Source organism: Zalophus californianus, chromosome 7 (assembly GCF_009762305.2).
Source record: "Zalophus californianus isolate mZalCal1 chromosome 7, mZalCal1.pri.v2, whole genome shotgun sequence".
Lineage (NCBI taxonomy): Eukaryota > Metazoa > Chordata > Mammalia > Carnivora > Otariidae > Zalophus > Zalophus californianus.
This window is the reverse complement of record NC_045601.1, coordinates 99,043,243-99,053,929: the sequence shown is the minus strand read 5'-3', so window position 1 is coordinate 99,053,929 and position 10,687 is coordinate 99,043,243. Positions and strand designations below refer to the sequence as shown.

General features: G+C 37.5%; 1 protein-coding gene across 3 annotated transcripts in view; it reads left to right on the top strand.

Annotated features, from left to right (window-relative positions):
- Positions 1–165: 165 nt before the first annotated feature.
- PAQR8 (progestin and adipoQ receptor family member 8) overlaps positions 166–10,687 on the top strand; it is a 115,499-nt gene continuing 104,977 nt past the window's right edge. Inside the window, exons 1-3 of one of the 3 annotated variants that reach the window (XM_027604167.2) lie at positions 166–256; positions 583–725; positions 4,416–4,487. The gene's annotated coding sequence lies outside the window, so the exon portion shown is untranslated. The other 2 variants (XM_027604164.2, XR_003521772.1) reach the window with 2 other exon arrangements.

Below are 10,687 nucleotides of genomic sequence, written 5' to 3'. Positions count from 1 at the left end.
GATTGGCTGATTCCTCTTACGCGAGAATAGCGAGCACCCAATCGAGAACTTCTTCCACTTCGGCTTTCCCGAGCGGCGCCTCGCGGTGGCGGGAAATATGACATCCCGAGCCTTCTGTTTCTCTCCTCACTGACAGGCAAGCTGACCAACGGGGCCGAGAGGAGGCTCGCGGAGTCTGATCATTGGGCCGCCGGGCAAGACGAGGACGCGCTGCATTCTGGGAGTCGTAGTCTTCCCCCCTTTTACCGGATGTTTTGTAGGGTTTTGTTTTGTTTTGTTTTGTTTTTTCAAACTGCGGTGCCCTGACTTGTCGCAGAGTGAGAGGTTGTACTAAAAGTAGCCTAAATGTCAGACTGGGAGTTTATACGCAGGGAGATATAAAAACATAAAGCAAATCTTTTTTTTAAATGTATACAAATCAGGTGTAGTGGGTATATTTCTCAAGCAACTGCCCTCAAGTGGCATTCCGAGAAAAAAAAAAAGTGAATTTTGACAATCTGTGGGATGGAAATAGAATAATAGCATCTTTGGGAAAGGTTCTTTAGTTCAGCGACCCATTTGTTCTCTCAATACCATTGCCAGAAGTACCCCGTAAAAATAGGCGGCGGAAGAGGGCGAAGTGAAAGAAACGTTTTCAGTATTGTATCCCGCCCCATAGAGATGGCATCGTGTGTTACTCTACAAAATTCTACACATAATTACTACTCCATCTTACTTGCAAATGGGTAAGTTAAAACCTTTTTCGCCTTATAAGGAGATCACAAGATCTTTTAAAATAACTTAGTTTACTGAAAGATAATTAAACAGAAGAAACAAAAAAGTGTTTCAAGCCACTCAAGTATCGTAATTAAGATATAGCAAATCTGAAGTTACAAAGAATTAAAAGATCAATTGCATGTTTGCAACCTTTGCGAAAAGGTGGGGTTTTTTGCTTGTCTCTAGTCTTTTGTGGTTTATATTTTTTAGTTTTATTCTTGAGGTATAACATATACAATAAAATGCACAAATCTTAAGTGTACAGCTCAATGAATTTTTATTATTTGTATACCCAGGTAACCACCCAGTGCAGTCAAGAACAGTCCCATTGCCCCAGCATGTGTTTTTTATTTTACTCAACAGGACTAGACACCTGTTAATTCTATATCTGAAAGTTCAGCCAATTAATCATTAGCTTATGTTCAAGGGTCTCCAGGACTCACTGTGCCCTAATAAGTATTCTAAGTATAACCTGCCTAAACAAAATATATATGCTATCTATTTGTATGTGAATATGTATTTTTAGGTACTATACAGTTCATAGTTTCTATGTGTTTGGTGTCATCCTTGTGGGTAGATACATTGATCCTTAGTCAAGGAAAAAAGGTGGTCATCTGACTGCTTCCTTTTGTTTATATTAACAGGCAAAATTTTTTTAAAAAAATGGAAATTCTAGATGAGGATTGTGTTTGCAATTATATAGTAAGAGATAATTACTTACTGGCTTAAGAGTGCCTTTATCCCTTGATCATAACTATCATTTTATGAATATATTGAAGGCAGTATTGACATATTCTCAGCTCTGAAAACAAGTTGAAATTGATACTAAAAGAACCAGGAAGCTTAGTTCAAGCAAGCAAATTAAGCAAGTAATTTCATTTGCAAAGGAAAAGTCCAAAGGAGCAAGAGTATGAAAACCAAATCCTTGACTCTAATGCACTTTTCTGTGGGCTTAATTTTCCTCATATAAAAGATGAGGAAATTAGAAAATTCATAATGATTTATCCCATTCTAACATCCCATGAGCCCATGGCAAATTTGGGAACTGTGTAAAGACAATTCCATTTAAAATTAATCATGCTGTGGTTCTTTATAAAGACTTAATTTGCCTTAATGTCATAATCTTCAGTCATGAAGGGCATGTGGATATTTAATCGGGTTTCTCCCTTTCATTAGGGCATGAGATCTTTGAGCAAAGAAAGTGTTTCATTTGTTATTCCCTACTCCTCCAAACCGCTCAGAAAGAAAATTCAATCAGGTTGTTCCTAAAAGAAAAAAAAAAAAAATGTTAGGAGTATTTGTATACATCTCATATAGAGTCTATATAGAGTCTACCTGAGCTTAACCAATGGCCTTCTTCTACTTCTTGCTCAGAATGAAGAAGCACGTGTAACCTGAAGAAGTAGTGGATCGTGGTTTCTGTTGTTGCTCACATTCTTGCTTCCCCTCTGTATCCATTTTCTCTCCACCTATGCCCTGATGGACCTAAGCCAGTCTCCAAGGCTAAGGAAACACTAGGGGGCTCCTTGGAGAGCAGAAGCATGTAGGAAGATGGTGGAAAACAAGACTGCAAAGTTTATGTAGTACTTCCATTTAACATGTCGTTAGGGACCAAAGGGTACCCAAAGGCATCATAATAAAAATGATTTATTCTCACTAAATGATACATCTCTCTCTTCAAACCAGTGAAAAATATTATGTGTTACAAAACTTGAAACAATACTCAGTGATTAAGAATGAGCTTTAGGCACTCAGGAAAATGCCATATGCCATTATACACCTTTGGCACTCACTCAGAGGCCACAAAAGATTGGAGGTCAAAAACTCTACACCTCTAGGCGCCAGAGCAGCCTGAGGAATAACTTACAGGACCAGGCTTGCCCTGGCTAAGCCGATCTGTTCTCTTATGTTCTGTAGACTAGTCAAAATCTTCTCAGGATGCTATAGTCTGGGGTTTTGAGCACCAAGAGCAGCAGGCTAACTTCTCTTTCTGGCTGCTCTAATTATTAGTTCAGCGACTGTGGGCAACTTAACTAACCTGTACCTCAGTTTCCTCATCTTGAAAATTAGGAGTGGTATCTAGTTTAAAGAATGGTTCAAGTATTCAGTGAGGTAATAACATAAAAAATATTGAGAAAAGTGCCTGGCATGTAGTAAGCACTAAATAAATGTTAACCACTGATGGTGGTAGTGAGATGGTGGTGGAGGTATTAGTGGTTGGAGAAGAGTCTATAGATGTTGGGGAAAAAGGGGAGGAAGCACCCTGGTACATTCTGGAACAATTCAATCATATTCAAGGCCCCTTCCCACTCCCACCAAAAGCTTAGGATAGAACCAATCCAGACATTTCTTTCAGTGAGATCTTGTTTGCTGCAAATCCAACTGGCTAAAGGAGTAATACATTCAGAGAGTATTATCTGGCTCCAGTTCTGCCTGTGTTGAAAACCATCAGAGACATTTGCTCCATGCTTATGGAACATTATGGAAGAAGACCAAATGGTCTCTGGAGTTAGCCAGCATGTCTTGTACTGACAGGAGAGTGTCATAGCAAATGCCCCCATCATTTGCTTCCTGGAATCCTTCCAGTTAGATATGCTATAAAGATCAGGAAAATGCAGGAGCCAGAGGGCATCAGTGATCCTGATTTGCCCATTAGATGTGACAACATAGCTGGCCTGCAGACAATTTGTGATTCATTGTCATTTGCCAAAGTTAATTTCAGCAATTGGATTTCTTAGTTCCGGAAAGGTCATCTCCATTCTTTTTTGAGTTTTGTTTTGTTTTGTTTTGTTTTGTTTTGTTTTGTTTTGTTTCAGCTTTACTAAGGTATTATTGACAAATAAAAGGTCATTCCCATTCTTAACTGCACAAATTTCACTAAAGCTCTGTTTGAAGAGTTTTGCTTCAGTGCTTAAAGATTTGCAGGAGAAAATCACCAAAAACTTACTGAGTAAATAACTCATTTACACATGAGATTCTCTAATAATAACCACTCTGTAAATCTGTCTTGATTTGTGGGCACTTGAAAAAACACAGTCTCTTATGCTTTTAATTTTGCCAATGTAATGAAATGATGAAGAGATTTAGCCATATCAACCAACCAGTCAAGTATTAGTGGAACATCTGTATACCTAATTCCGTCCTTGACTGGGGACTTTAGCTTTGTGCTGCCCAATAGAAATATAATGCAAGACTCATATGTAATATAGTTTTTTAGTACCAACGTTTTAAAAAGTAAAAACAGTTTTTACTTTTGAGAGGTGAAAATTAATTTGGCGATATATTTTATTTAACCCAATTTATCTAAAATATCAGTTCAATGTGTAATTGACATAAAAGAAGTATTTATGTGATATTTTACTTTTTTTATACTCTTTAAAAATCCAGTGTGATTTTTATACCTACCTACATCCCAATTGAGACTAGCCACATTTCAATTGCTCAGTTACCACATATGGGTAGTGTCTACCATTAGACTGCACAACTTTTGAATACAAAAATCTGTCTCTTGAAATAGGTTATGATTTAACTTGAAAAAATAGCAACCATTTATTGAACGCGTACTATATGCCAGACACTGTGCTAAGCACTTTACCATATAATCTCATTTAATCTTTAAAATACTTTGTGATGTGGTATTTTTGATCCTCATTTTACAGATGAGAAGACTACAGCTTGAAAGATCCCAAAATCCCATACCAGTAAGGGACAGAGGCAGGATATGAACCCAGGTCTGTACAGCTATATATTATACACTCATTTAAGAACAGCTGAGTATGTTAAGATCCAAATGCAGAATCTGACCCAACAGATTCAGTAGAATTTAGTTAAATATTAAGCAAACAGATATTTTATACTTTAAAATACTTTACTTGAGGGATGCCTGGGTGGCTCAGTCAGTTAAGCATCTGCCTTCGGCTCAGGTCATGATCCTAGGGTCCTGGGATCGAGTCCCACATCGGGCTCTCTGCTCAGCGGGGAGCCTGCTTCTCCCTCTGCCTACCGCTCCCCCTGCTTGTGCTCTCTCTCTCTCTCTTTCTCTGATAAAAAAATCCTTAAAAAAAAAAAAAAAACTTTACTTGAGTTAAAAAGACAGTGTATTGTAATTTTACCTTAGTGCATTGCAGTTTTTCTTATTCATTTTACGCTTAAAGTATAAAGAGACTTTTTCTCTGGACATGATGAACACCTTCTGCTAGTTTACAGATGGGCTAGTGTCTGTATGTGTCCTGTAACATTTGTTTATTCATTCATTTAATCAATTATGTGTGAGTTATGTACGTGTGAGTTATGAGTATGTAAATTAGATATTATTTGTCATCAGTTTTTATTCTATCTTATCCTTCAAGTAAACTGTGTATCATAATTTTGAAGTTTCAGAATCATTTAAGTGCCTGTTTTTATTCAGCCAACAGAGCTTTGAGATGTGAATATTTATTCATACTACAGATAATACTACCAGTATTTTATTTTATTGTATTATATGCAAGGTATTTAGGAGGATACCAAGATGAATAAGATGAAAAGTTACAATCTGGCATGGAACTTAAGGCACAAACATAAATTGCCATAAGAAAAGGCAACATGTGTTCTAGGCATGGTACAAAGTGCCCACAGGAGTTTAAAAATGGCAGATATAAATTTGCATAGGAATGATGATAGAAAGCTAGAGAAAGGGGATAGTATTTGATTTGAGGATCAACAGGTGGGCAGTATTTCCTGCAGGGAGATGTGACAGTAATGACATTCTAAGCAAAATATGAAGGCAGGTGAGTACACGGTAGGACTAGAAGCAGGGATGCATTAGGCCTGACTGTAGAGGACACTGACCAGCAGAGTAAGGCTGTGCTTGATTTAGTAGGCAGAAGAGAGCCATTGATAGTCTTTGAGCAAAGGAGAGACAGTATGAAGGCTTTAGGAAGATTAATCTGGCTAGAGAATATGTAGAATGGATTGTTTTCATCAGATAAAAGAAATGAGGCTTGGAAAGGGTGTTCAAAGAAGGAAAAAAATGAAAAAGATGAGAGTGAAACATTTCAGAGGAAAAATGGACAGATCTAAAAGCTATTTAGATGGAAGTAGAAATGAAGGAGAGAGACATAAAAATTACGAATAAACGCATATGCCTCACACACAATGCCTCAAGGGCTTACAAAAAGCATCTCATTACTAATGATCTTTATTTAGATCTCTGTTTAGAATGAAAAATTGTTTTGCAGTTACGACACAGAGGAAAAGAAATTTAAGAGGCAACCACATCTTTCAAAACAGTAGTCAGGAGAGCTGTACAGCTTTGACATTTAGTTCCAAAACTTTGTCTAGGACAGCATGGAAAAGGAAGGAAAATTATATTTTATTGAATTTTAAAACAAAGTATATATAAACTACACCTCAATAAAGCAAAGTGTACATAAATTATGCCTCAGTCAACTTTATTCTAAAAATCTAAGCAAAAGAAATAAATCATAAAAGCGGCATGACTGTATCTGGTCAGGTGGGGGAGGATGCTGGGGAAAGCCAGTGCCCTTTGAAGTAAGCTGAATATCAGTTTTAATTGGCTCCATGCCATTTGCCGAAGAACCTACAGGCCCTGTCCACAGCGTTCACAGTCAGTTTGATAGACTAGAAGCCAGAGTTTGGGAAGACTGAGTCTCATTGCATCCTCTACTCACTGAACATTTGACATCACAGGAGCAGAATTTGAAAGATGCTTGTGAGGCACTTTGGGATACAAGCTGCAGAGATGGTTGTATTGATCACTCACTTTCCTTTTATAGAAATATATTAAAATCATGTCCTACATTCTTCACCCCACAGTTCACTTCCAGCACCTTCTTATATTCTTCTAGCTCAACTGTGATAGTCTTTAGATAAAAAGAAATACAGGACTTCATTATCCTTCTTTTAGCCCTCCAATATTCCAGAGAGTGTAGAGAAAGCATTATCACTCTGATTTTATATTTTAAGTGCTACAACAATCAATCCAAAAATCTCTGAAAAGCTGAGAGGTTTAGTGTTTACCTTTTTTCCCCAGCCTTTCAACTGGATTCTTGGATGAGCCTCCAAAAAATATCTCTGATCTGAAACCAAACCCAGATGGATATTTTTCCTGGCCTGTTTTCGTCTGGTTAGCCACCTGTTTCTCTCTGTGCTAATACAGGAAGGGGAGATGAGAAAATGGAAGATGTTGGCTCAGAGCCCTAGAGGTCTGGTGAAGGTGGCTTTTAAAATAATCATTCTTTAGTCACTGCCAGGCTCCAATGCCACCTTCATTGATTGGAAATGCAAAGTATGCCAGCAGTGTTTATAAAAAAAATAAATGGGGCACCTCGGTGGCTCAGTCGTTAAGTGCCTGCCTTCAGCTCAGGTCATGATCTGAGGGTCCTGTGATCGAGCCCCACATCAGGCTCCCTGCTCCAGGGGTAGGCTGCTTCTCCCTCTCCCACTCCCCCTGCTTGTGTTCCTTCTCTCTCTGTTGAAAAATAAATAAAATCTTTTAAAAATATATATAAATAAATAATGAATATCAGAGTGCATACTAGAATTTCAGAGGTGGAAGTCACTGCAGAGGCCATTTAATTTAATGCCACAGTTCATAATCTAGACAACTGAAGTCCAGAGAAATTCAATTAGATTCTAAAATCAATATATTTACAATAAATAGGTAAAGAAACATTTGGTACACAACAAGACCCCAAAAGAAAGATACGTTTGAGCAAATCAAACTCTTAGAATTGCAAAATATAGTTATTGAAGGAATAAAGTAACGGACTGGTTAAAAGCAGAATAGACACATTTGAAAAGAGAATTAGGAAACTAGAAGGCAGAGCTGAGAAAATTGCCATATGCAGCAGAGTAGAGGAACTGAAAAATACAAAGAGGAGTTAAGGGAAATGAATGATAGAATGAAAAGTTTCAATATATTAATGGGAATTCTAGATGGAGAAAAATTAAGGAAATAAATAGTAAGTAAACATTTTTCCAGAACTGGTGAAAGACAAGAATCCTCAGATTAAAGAATCACAATGAACCCGAAGCAAGGAATATGAAATCACACCTTCACTTAGACACACTGTAACAAAACCCAGAAAATTGGGGGAAATATTAAAAGCAATCCAAAAAAAGAACAACATTTTAGACTGGCCACAAATTTCTCAGTTATAACAACAAAGGCTAAAAACCAATGGAATAATATTTTCAATTCCCAAGGACAATAACTGACAGCCTAGAATCCTATACCTTGCTAAACTATTATTAAAGAGTTAGGGCAAAATAAAGACTTTCAGAATAATACTTGAGACCTTTGCTGAACAGACTCTATATTTGTGTTTTAGGGCTGCCATAACAAAATACCACAGACTAGATGGGTGAAACAATAGAAACTTATTTCTCCCAGTTCTGGAGGCTGGAAGTCCCAGATCAAGGTCTAGCAGGGTTCGGTTTCTGGTGAGAGCTCTCTTTCTGGCTTTCAGATGTCCACCTTCTTGCTGAGTCCTCACGTGACCTTTCCTATGAGCCTATTCAGAGAGAGAGAGCGAGAGATTGAGAGAGAGAGGGAAAGAAGGGTCTCTCTTCCTCTTCTGTTCTAAACAAAAGATTCACAACAGCCATATTTTGGTTTCAAAAAGGAAAGAAAACTTTATTATTATAGAAACCTAGTAGAAACAGAAGAAGAAGGGAATCTACACATAGATAAAGGTAATAGCAGGCAAGAAATGAGAATAAGGCAAAATTACATCAAATCGGGTACTTAACAACATCCAACCTCATTAGCTGGGGAAGCCCCATGGAAACAGCCAGGCTGGAGTCCTGATTGAGAGGCCTGGGCAGAGCATCCTCCCCTCAGGTGAGACTTCCAACTGATCATCCCCATAAGGGTCATATTTATATGGCAAATAATAGGGTTTGAAATTAAACCATTTGTTCCTACGTGCAGTTTGGAGCAAGCTGTATTTTCTATGTTATCATGTTTCTATATTTTCAAGGAACCTGGGCTATGTGTATCTGCCTCCCCTCCCGGATTCCATTCCAGCGGCCCAACCCAGCCTGGAGCAGGAGGGGATGGGAGACAAGATTTATAGCTCTCAGCATCTAGAACGGAAGGGCCAGTTCTGACCTGGAGGCCAGATCACATATTTCAAACAAGTAAGCTCCCAAGGTTATTCACACAGCACAAGTCTCACAAACCACATTCCTTAGCCTGCCTGTGTATATGCAGGTCCAGGTGGTCAGTTATGTGGAACAAATCACAAAAACATCTATCCCTACAGAACATCTTCTAATAAGGCCACCAGTCCTATTGGATTAGAGCCCCACCCCATAACTTCATTTAACCTTAATTATCTCCTAAAGACCTTATCCCCACATACAATCACACTGGGGTTGGGCTTCAGCATATGAATTGTGGGGAGGACACAAATCAGTCTATAGCAGACTCCTACAGGATAATTTCAGAAGGAAGGAAATTAAATACAAAAGTAAGGAAAAAACAAAGGTGAGCAAAGAAATTGGTAAACACAAAGGTAAATCTAAAGAAATACTGACTCTAAAAATCATTACTACTAATAACTAATTTGGAGAGGGTTAAAAGTAGATATAAATAACTAGATTGTCCAATACTACTTTCTATGATGATGGGAATGTTCTATATCTGCTCCGTCCAATATGGTAGCCATTAGCCACATGTGGCTATGAAGCACTTAAAATGTGGCTATGCAACCAAGAAAAAATTTCATTATATTTAATACTAATTTCAACTTAAGTACCTACATATGGGTAATGGCTACCACGTTAGACAGCACAGTAATACAGTAGTAACATGGCAAGTGGCTAGAGCAGATCAAAGTTAAATAGTCTAAGGTCTTTGTTTGGAAAGAGAAGGGACATTTTGGAGGCAGTTATATTAAAAATTTAAGGATAGAAGCTAGAAAAATTGAAATAGAATGTATCATTTCCAAAGTATTAGAAGGAAAGAAGAATAAAGAAAACACTGTTGATACACAGAAGGTAGGAAAAAGAGATGGAAAAAAGAAATCAAAGAAAAGCATGATAAATAGAAAGCATAACAAATACGATAGAAATAAATAAGAAATATACCAGTTTCTTCTTACAATGAGAATACAGAATTTTAATAGAACCTCATATATCAAGGGCATATTGAGTAAAAAAAAAAATCAGGTACCAGAAGATATGTACAGTATTAAACCTTTTATGTAAAGTTTCAAAACATATAAACTATTAGTATTTATTTTTATTAACACACAAATATGTCAACTATAACAACATGCATGGGAATGAATGACACAACCCAACTTCAGGAGAGTGATTTCTTCAGGAGGAGGGGCAAAGGAAAGGGAGTAGATCTTTAGTTGAATCTAAATATTTTTAAGAAAAGATCTGAAGCAAATATGATAGTGTCAACCTATAAAATGTGGGTGGTGAGTACCTGGGTTTCAGACTATATTGTTTGAAACTGGATAATAGTTTTAAAGTCTTATTTTTTCATAAATAAAAACTCAAGTTCTAAAGAAACACATCCATCCAGATACTTTCCTCTTTGCTCTGTATTGGATTGTTTCTGTCTGACTGGTTTAGATCTTAGGACGCGAACTTGCTTTTGTCACTTAGGAAATTTCATCCACAAAATAATCATCTAACATAATGAGCCCTCCTCACACCAGAGGACTAAGGAGCTAGATAACCCAATTCCACTGGAAAGTTCTGTTTCCTTAGGACAGGGGTCAGCAACTTATTTAACATTGTTTCTATTAGTGGGATGAGTGAGTACTCTTGAGTGCCATTGGATGCTGTGTGGAAGGAAGAAAGAAGAGAAAGAAGAAAAGGAAAAGAATGGAGGAGGGAGTGGCGAAGGAGAAAGAGTTATGGTAGAGGGCTACTGATCCACTTTGCTCACATGGGAGCCACCCCCCAC